The sequence below is a fragment of the Lepisosteus oculatus genome, chromosome 16 (genome assembly GCF_040954835.1).
Source record: "Lepisosteus oculatus isolate fLepOcu1 chromosome 16, fLepOcu1.hap2, whole genome shotgun sequence".
In the NCBI taxonomy this organism is placed as follows: domain Eukaryota; kingdom Metazoa; phylum Chordata; class Actinopteri; order Semionotiformes; family Lepisosteidae; genus Lepisosteus; species Lepisosteus oculatus.
This window is the reverse complement of record NC_090711.1, coordinates 13,003,185-13,013,665: the sequence shown is the minus strand read 5'-3', so window position 1 is coordinate 13,013,665 and position 10,481 is coordinate 13,003,185.

The following is a 10,481-nucleotide window of genomic DNA, read 5'->3' as shown; positions in this document are numbered from 1 at the left end:
TGAAATCTACTGTACCTCTACCTCACATGTCACTCCCCATAATCTTCTATCCTTTTATTTCATTCTGTTGATGCATGTTTTTGCACATCTGATGTTGTTTTGCACACTGCCTGTTGTCTCTGTCTTTTTTATTTTACAATTGTGTTGTTATTTTTTTTGTTCTATTTATCATCTGAGAGCTAGCTAAATAATATTTCGTTATACCACATACCCATATATGAATATAATGACAATAATCTTGAACTTGAACTCAGACAACGTACTGAATGTCGGCTTAGACAGCACTATCTTGAGAACTATTCTAAATGCTGCACATGAGCGTTAGTATTTCCACTGTTGTGGGGGACAGAGTGGGCACTCAGGTGGTGCGAAGTCAAGAGAGTACTGTTGTACTGTTCTGTAAGCACGTGCCAAGACATTGGGTGGGAAGATATAGACATCGTTGTGTTATGGGGATACTGTACTTCTGTGAGATGAGGAAGTGGTATGTGTGAATATACCAGCACACAGATATCCAGCACGGCGATATTACTACGTCACCACACTGTGGAAGGTGTTGCCAGGATCTGTTAATTTAGCCTTCACCCAGCGTTATTTTAGGATAAAATAAAGCTGACTTGCTTTTGCAGCTCCAGTGACTTATACTTCATAGTCCCCACAGCAGAAGAGGAGATTGATAGACTGTAATGAATTATTATTGTTGATCGATAGACTGTATTTTGTGGGATAACTGTCTTGTCTGCTCTGTGGGTGCACTGTTGGTTCTGGGAGATCAGATGAACCTGATGTGGGAGAAAAAGGGTCCCCACACCCTCATGAAGTCAGGTCATTAACTCTCTGAATATACTATATAATATGTACAGTTTAGTGTACAGGAATCTATTGGACTCGGCTCAATCAGCTCGGTTAGCGATTTTAGAGAATGAATTAGTGATCGAGAGGAAACAAATGTTCCCTTCCTTGATCTCTAACCGTCAGTAGTTATAGTCTTTACGTTATTTGCGTCATCCGGGATGCGACATTTCGCTCGTTGTAGCAGAAGAGAGCGAAGCGCATGTACTGTTTCCCACCGCCTCATCTGTTCATTGCAAGGGGCCAGTGAGAGACTTCCGAGCTTGGGCTCACACTTGCTGGAGACCGGGATGCTTCACCAGAGCTCGCCTTTCGCCAAGTTGCTAGGCTGATTCCAGCCAGCGCAGGAGTATGGGCGGTACCGGTATTGAACATTGTGGCGAGACGGGAACACTCGAGAGCTGTAGCTCCCCTTAAACCCAGCAGAAGGCACCAAAGACCACAATTAAACCAGGCGAGGCGTTCTCCAGGAATCCCCCACGTGATGACTTGCTGTAGGAAAAGAAAAACATGGGAATTCAAACTATAGAAATGAAGCGACACTTTTCAAGTGTACTTTAGAGACGACAGTTTGAGTCTGCGCTTAGACTCTGTAGGCGATAGGGAAGGAAATTAAGGAAAGTCATTTAATAATAAATAAGGGAAGTCATTTAAGGGGAAAAAATGACATCTATAGTACAGGCGTTCTGCTATAGTAGTGGTCATAGTGGAGAACAGTTGCATAGCTTAAACTGACGAAAAATGTATTCAGGCTTACTGCAACAAGAGCTGAAAAGAATGTGCGCCCCAAGAGATATTTGGCACGGCAATAGCGCTTTCAGGGGGATAGAGTGGGAGGGTGTGTTTGCTTTTCCCAGAGGAGAAATGTAACTGGATTCGTTTCATCATTAGAATTCTGATCTTCAAGGCACAGAAAGTTCCTATTGGATTTAACACAAGATACTATAGATATCTTATTTTGGGACGAGCTCGCCTTTTAGAGACTTAGAGTCCTCAATTACAGGTCTGCTCTGCACTATAGTGTTACATAGAGGCATGGGTGTAGAATACAGCTAACCGCATCCGAGTTTCCTCCGCTCTCGCCAGCTCATGTGGCTCAATCCCCTGCTCGTTGTGACTTGGGAGAGGTGTGTTTGGTTACACAGCTAGATTGGATACAAAGTGAAAGCACTAGCATATATTTCATATACGTAAGGGAGAGTAAACGCATAGCATGTTCCATCTAAATGAGAACAGCAGTATAACAGATGCACGCTGTGTTTACAGGAAAAGTTGCAGTAAGCCCTTGCAAAAAAAGGTTGCATTTGTGTAGGCAAAGCTGGGATCATCCCATTTATAAAGGGGGGAATATCTCCCTTTGAGCCGTGGCTCTATTTTAAGGTTACACTGGGTTTTGTTTGAAAAGTTAAGTGTATTCTACATACTGTAATTTGAAACACTCGGTTTAGTGCTTATTGGAGAACAGAATTGTATTCGAGCGATGTTCCAAATTCGTTCCAGTTAAAGTGCACCAGATAGCACCAAAAGGTACCTTTTGTATGTCGTTGAAATTACACTCCAGCTTTAGTGACAAAAAGCGACCATTTCTGTTCTGCACGGGATGTATTATTTTTATTATTTCTCCAAGAGAAAAACTAAATACCGCGAAACATAGCAGAATCGTTTAAATAAGGTAAAGGCGTCATTTAGTTGTTTTAATTCTTTTTCTCTGTCACCAGCAAAAAAAATGGAAACGTTTCTGTGAGGCATATTGGGTAGTGTAGTTGCCTGTGGCAATACGGAGATAAGCCGAAAGCAATGTTGACGTACGGATGTAGCGCTATTGGAGTAGGCGCTTTGCGGCCCTTATCGTTATGTTTCATTAATGGGGCTGAGACTGTAGAGGGGGCAGTGAATTTTGCGTTTTGCAATGTGGTCTGTGTGCATGTGCGTGGGGAATCGTGTAACCTTGACGTTTCACAGAGCCGGCAGTCGGCGCCAAACAACCGAGAATAAAGTGCAAGAAAATCCCATCAGCGTGTGTGAGTAGCTCTTTCTGGGTTTTGTTTGTTTAGTTCAGGTGGGTAGCTGCGTCAGCATGCGTAGGCTGCAAAGGAACAAGTAAAGGTTTATTCCATGCTGAAAAGAGAAGAAAGGAGACACAACGTTTCGGCTGTGGAGCCTTCTTCGGGTGTGTGTTTTTTGTTTATATGTGGTGGTGCACGAATAGTCAGCCGTACCTAAAGACAGACGCCATCCTGCTTGCAGTTGAGAACAAAAAGCAAAATGCCCGTGCTTTCTCCGCCAGGTCTCAGTGTCTGTTGTATTCATCACTTTGTAAGGAGCAGAGAGAACCGTGAGTTACTGTACTAGCTGCTTAGAACATAATAGGATCCAGCTTTGAATACGGGGTTTGGTTTGTGGAGCTCTACCAGATCACGCCTTCATCCACGTAGAAAGTCCCACACATGCGCACTACTAGTGCCAGGAATATATAGTTGTACACAGCCGGAGGTTTGTCTCCGCCTGCTGTGACTGCGCACAACTCATGCAGATGTTCAGTAATAGAGATGGAGGGTGGAGACTGTGGAAAGCAGGGTCAGTGGAGTGGTAAAGAGAGGAGGAGTGGACATGACTGGTTGTTCTGGAGCTCCAGGGAGGTTGAAGCTGGGGGCAAACAGCAGGCGTCATGAAGAGCCCAGTTCGGGTTATTTATCATATGCACAAGTGCAATGAAATGCTTTTTTGCATGTTTGCTCCAATACAAAGACATTAAGGAAACACCAAACATAAACAGCGAACAGGAGCAGCAACAACACCAAAGTTAAGGAACGTGCAACTTAAAATACAAGTCAGCATGGGCAATGTGTAAAAAAACATCAATGTGAGTCCGTGGGAGGTGGTAGAATTCAGTAATCAGACACCTTGCAGGACGAATCTGTCTCTGAATCTGGAGGCGCGTGCCTTTAAACTCCCATAACGCTTACCAGAGGCAGGAGAGAGAAAAGTGAGAAACCAGGATGATTGGTATCCTTAGCAATGCTCCCAGCCTTCCTGAGGCAGGGAAGCCTGTCGGTGTCATGGATGGGCAGGCAGCTTGTTCTCGGAGAAGCAAGAAGCAGAGCCTGTTCTGGCACGGAGGAGGGGAAACAAAGTTCGGATCGGTGGGTCCAGTTGTGCTGGAATGCCAGGGAACGTGAGGACACCGTGTCTTGGGAGCCGAACGGTAAAGACTGTAGTGGAGGAGATACGCAGGAATGGCGTAGGAGTGTGGGAACAACAGGGAAAAGAAAGGTGACGTTTAGTAACGACAAGTGCATGAAACATCTGTCCCTGTTGAACCCAAAATACCAAATGCAAGAAAGAAGCATAAAGGGGTGCTTAGTAGGTGATATGATGTATGTATCCATAGGGGAGTGGACGTGGGAGAAAAGGGGGAATTATCTTTCTCCCAGTCTCACCATTTCAATTGGAGTGCTCTGTCAGAGCAGCCCTCCGGACCACAAATCTGTGCATGACTTAGCCTAACTCCTTCGCACACATGTTGATGGCACCAGTATTATAGACAGGTAGCCAGCAATCCAGCAGCAGTAGCAGAGCCCAGCGGAATACTTCTGCTCTTTCCTCCAGCCCCAGAATCTGTCGCGCTTGCGGGAACAGAGGACAGGAAGTTCAAAGAAGGAGCGAGGAGCAATTCTCCAGCTCCAGGACAGCATTTTAAAGTTCAAGCGGCATGGCAGTTCTAGGGAAACACTGCTGTGGCAGGGTTTTCTGACCACCTCAGCGCAGAAGTTTCAACACATCTGCTGGACACAAAGCTTTTCTAGTGAAATGAACAGCTGCCATTCTTGATACGTTTGCTTGATAAATAACATCTTACCACAACATTAATCATAGTTCTAGAAAAACTAAACCCATATTTCACCACACACAAGTGTTCAATCATTCAGCACAGTTTTTTTCTAACCTTTTTAAGTGAGATGATGATTTAGTTACCACATTTAATCTTCTTCCTGTAAATCATGAACTTTTATCACTGCTGTTGTTTTTCTGTTATTTGCATATCTCTCTGTAGCCTATTAATGGATCAGAAAAGCTCAGGCATTCTTAACTAACTAAAGCTTAAGTTAATTTAATCAAACAAGAAAGATATCACAATGCTGCAGATCATCTGTAAAAAGCAAAGATTGCCCAATTAATCAATTTATCAAGTTTATCCCTTGACAGTGTAAACACAGTTTTAGGACTGCAGTCACAATCTTGACTGCATTTCAAGAATGTTATTTACTGTATTTTTACTTTTGTTAAATCCAGTATATACAATTTCATAATGTTGGAATCGTTTGATTGCTTTGCTGGCAGAAACCCTTATCCGGGGTGAATTACAGATTTCCAGGTTTCGCAATGTGAAGTAACAGAGCCAGCAGAAAGAATAAATAAAAAAAAATAAGTAAAAATACAATGAACTCAAGAAAATCAGCAGGAGTTGCCATATCTATGCTGCACTAAGAATTTTGTTGTTTGAGTCTTTCAATGGAATTAAAAACTGATTTAAAAATAGTGCTACACACAGATAAAACTCTTCCACACTTTAATGTATAATTTATATATTGATATTATATATACAGTACATACCCCATTCACCCATTCTATAGCCAGTATATAGCATAATCTATAGCATAGCCAGTCCCTATCCCAGCATGCAATGGGGCAAAGTAGGGTCTACTTTACACAGAATGCCAGGTCTTCACAGGGCAGAGAGACACCAAAGACAGACATGCGCATACTCTAATACTCAAGGGCCTCAGTAATTTTAACCACCCCACCACCATGCTGCTCATTATATGTATACAGTGCCTTGCAAAGTATTCTTTAAATTCACATGCTAAATATCCCTTCGAGCACGGAGAAGATGATCAGTGTCCGGTAGAAGCCTAGATCAAATTGGCTGTCCCACTATTGTGGCAGCCAGGCTAAGCGGGAAATGGCTGAGATGAAGGGAAATGCCCAGGAGTCCACAATGTCCTAGAGAGGCCTACATGGCTGAGTCAAGCCCAGCTCAGATCCCACATGGAGGCAGTTTTCAAGACTTGGATTTTTGTTGGTCTGGATTTCGAAGGGTAGTGTCTGGTGCTAACCCAAACGCAGCACAACAGCCAGTCATCACCCTCCTTCTTTTTGAGCCTGCGGGGGGCAGTATTAAGTTGCGGTGCTGCTCCTCACCACCAGGGCTGGGGAGATGTGTGATAATTTTTACATAATTATACCATAAACCTTTTTTCTCCGGGGACGCCAGCGTAACTCTGTAAATTATTGACATGTTAAGAAAGTTACATGTGTTTTATAACAGCCAGATAACCTTTAATTAATACTCTACGCCTTTGGCACTGGAATTCCCCTATCGTATTTTTAATATTTACAGCCCACCCACATTCTAACTGCTCCATCCAATTCAGGGTCACGGGAGAGCCGGAGCAAGCAGTGGGCACAAGGCAGGATACACTGTGTACAGGACAGCGTCACTGTGAGAGGAAGGCTGCTTCGTGGGGACCCCTGTTTTAATAGGCACTAGCAGATAGTAAACAGTGTTGAGTGAGGCCATAGTTACAGTAATTAAGCATGTAGCAGTAATTAGTGTTATTGGTGACACTTAATGGTGACATCTTCACCATGGTCAAACACAGACATTTGTGAAAAGGAAGGGACAACAGCAACAGCACAGCAATTGAATAAGAGTACAACAAAGAACATACAATTTGTGAGAACGAGGGGCACAGTCAACTGTCAGGGACTCGTGGGTAATTTTCTGAACTGGTTTGGAAAATGAGGTGGTTGGCAGCCTTAAGCCAGATCCTTTAAAACATGTATTCTCAACCAGATAGTAAAATAATTCCAATAGTTTTACAAAAGAAAGGGGCTGTGGTTTTAAAGAGCACAGCGCAGATCTTCAGTTGGTCAAGAAACGTGTAGCATTCTGTTCAGCGAGTCAGGTGACCTGTCAATGTTCACTATTGAGCTCCCTGGGCAGGAGGGGAACTCTGCAATGACCCAGCAGAAGTGAAGATTAGCCGTGTTTGCACTGCTTGTTTTGCAGTGCCTTGAAGCGTTGAGTAACAGTGGGACCATGAATCCAGAGACAAAACTGAAGTGCCAAGTAGCGTGTGTGTGAAATGATAACCACTTTCATCTGGCTTTACGTAACAAGAGCGACATGGTCTCTCTGTTAATCTTTTATCGAGTTCCACAGCGTGACTTGATGCAACAGCTCTGGAAATGTCTCTTTTTTTTTTCACTAACAAGCAGTAGAAGAAATTATTAATCAGTTTTGTAGAGCCACACCTTTGCAAAGGCTAAATCCAGGGACTATTTCATAATGGTTTATTAGGCTCAGATTTTCCTCTAATTGCAGGTTATATATTTTTAAAGCCTCCGTGTCTATAAAAGATTTTCAATTATCAGTAATTATAAAGAAGACTTTGTCCCGTTGTTCTTAAGGCTGTTTTCCTTATCTTAGCATATAGATTGTTCTTCCCATTTCAGAGAGCTATTTACACTCAGAGACCCTACCATGGTGGAGAGTGGGCACTCTTTCAACTTTCAGCTGACATCTACTGTACATGGAGGCCAGTTAAAGAGCTCAAGGGTACATAGAGATAACATAGTCAGCAATGAGCCTCAACTGGGTGAAAATTTAAAATGGGGGGTGGGGGTGAAAGCTTTCAGCAGGGTAAAATCATTTGAACTACATCACTCTCTTGTAGGACAGAAAGCTCTTGTCTATAAGAGTTTGACTCATGTTAAACCAAAACCTTGATCCCCCTCATTGTAAAGCATGACACTAACCCTGTATTCAATTATGCTCTTATGGTAGTCAAACGTTAGTCAAACGTTTCTCGTTTTTACCCAAGAGAAATCCATCAATGATGTCCGGGGCCCATACAGTATGATGATTTCATAGCACTTTAAGTAATTCATCCACACGTTCATTAAAAGTAGAAGTAAGTCAGTTTCAGGGTAGCTCAAGTCATCAATCATAATCAAGGGTTTCAAGAGAATTGTGATGGATACAGAGAAATTCTACTTAGAAGATAAAGGAATTGTGTGCTCCTGTTTGTTTGCATGCTAATTTGAATTCTGTTGTAGTACCAATTGTTATGTTACTCAGTTCTCCACATTGTTGAAGCTTGAGATACGGCGGATGATATCGTCTTCCTTGTCAATCTGAATGCCTATTGTGCAACCCACTTTAAAATCAATATCTTCTCTTATTCTTTTTCATAAAACTTCCCAGGACTATGAAGACTTACTCATGCCGCTTGCTGCAGCCGCCTGCCCCCACTGAACTGGTAATTAGTAATTATTCCAGGATATTTAAACTCTGCCACTGGTCTGGTGCTCTGTCATTGAGCTACAGTGGATATAAAAAGTCTACACGCCCTTATTGAAATTGCAGGTTTTTGTGATGTAAAGCCAGAAATCAAGATAAATCATTTTTCCATCTTTAATGGGACCTTGCAACCAACAAAATTCAAGAGAAAAACAAATAGATAATTATTAGGAAAAATAATTGAAATTACAAAACCTACAACACCCTGGTTGCATAAGTGTGCACACCCCCCGCCAACTGATACTTTATGGAAGCACCTTTTGCATTTATTACAGCAGTAAGTCTTTGTGAATAAGTCTCTATCAGCTATCAACTCTATCTACCACATTTACAGTATGCAACCAGGGTGTTGTAGGTTTTTTATACCCACTCTATTTGTGCTTTCATTATCAAACAGACTTTTCCTGTCTGATGATGACATAAAGGATCACATTTAATTTATTACATCATTATGGTAATACAAGGACCAAAAACAAAATAAGTTACTTTTAAGTATAAAACAAGAATCTATCATGTGCTACTTGCTGGTAGTGTAGACACACCAGATTTGTTTTCCAAAGCCTTATCAGACAAGGCAAGAAAGGGGGTTTTGACTAAAAACTTAAATGCTGGCTTTAATCTTAGAACATGATACTTCTGGTCAGGACTGTATGTCTGTACACAGCCAGACTTGTGAGAAGAGCTTTTTTATGTATTTGTTCATTTACAGTATTAGTGCACGCACGTGTGTGCTTATTATGAACAAGAATATTACTTTCCATTGAATTTCACTTGTGAAAAATGATATGTGTTCTAAAAACGGCAGAAACATTTAGGCAAAATGATTTTTTTCTACAGTCTACACATTTCTAAAACATTGGAGGACTTCACTAATGTTCCCAGTTCCACACTGTTATTTATCAATGTTCATCAAACAGTCATTGTCAGTGTGAACAAGGTGAAAGTTCTTTGGTGTCTTCTGTAGTTTTTTCTTGAGTTTTAATGGTTTGTTCAGTTTTCTCATTGTTTAATCGACTGGAAACATTTAACCTTTCCTTTTAGGCCACAAAAATGTGTTCATGTGTCTTACATCCAATATACCCTTTAAAACATAAAGTACTGAATGTCTTGATAAATATTTCTGATTAAATATTAAATTATAATTGAGAATTTTATTTGACCAGTTCTTGATTGTCTTCCCTTTGGATTACTTAAGCCATTGCTGTACACCCGTGCTGAGTCGACAATGTCTAAGCTCAGCAGGTGTGAGCCTGGTCAGTACCTGGATAAGAGACCTCCTGGGAAAAACTTTTTCAAAAGGTTTGCTGCTGGAAGAGGTGTTAGTGGGGCCAGCAGAGGGTGCTCACCCTGTGGTCTATGTGGGTCCTAATGCCCCAGTATAGTGACTGGGACACTATACTGTAAACAGGTGCCGTCCTTTGATGAGACATAAAACTGAGGTCCTGACTCTCTGTGGTCATTAAAAATCCCAGGGCATTTCTTGAAAAGAGTAGGGGTGTTACTCCAGGGTCCTGGCCAAATTTCCCATTGGCCTTACCAATCATGGCCTCCTAATAATCCCCCTCTATGAATTGGCTTCATTACTCTGCTCTCCTCCCCACTGATAGCTGGTGGTGGTGAGAGTACTGCCGTCACATCATCCAGGTGGGGCTGCACACTGGTGGTGGTGGAGGGGATCCCCATTACCTGTAAAGGGCTTTGAGTGGAGTGTCCAGAAAAGCGCTATATAAGTGTAAGGAATTATAAATTAATTATTATTAATGTCAGCAGTCCCGCCTGAGGTCTGTAGGATTGTAGACAGTGCCTGGGTCAGAATCAGAACAGGAACCAGATCCAACTGGGACAACACCGTCACAGGAGAGCCTCCATCAGGCCAGACTCCGGCACACAGCGACACTCTCCTTCCATCTTTGCGTTGAACGGGTCCATTTTCCGCAGGCATACTGCTCCCTGGGTCGCTTAGATAAATGTCTTTGTATCTGAAATGCGCTGGGTACACGGGTGAGACCGCTGGCGAGTGGGAGGTTGGGGACTCACCGTGCAGCAATCCAGACATCAATCACCGAGAGAGCCTACCTGTGTTCTCCCAACACGTTAGCATTCTCACTTAAAACCATCCCCCGAATGCTGTGGAATAATAAATAACCAAAGATCATTGGCACACGTTATCTTTCTTTGTTTGCACAGAGCGGGTAATCATTCGGATTATGCTAAACCCTTCCTTTCCCCACGCGTGGTGGTTCCGACGGCTTGAAGACCAATT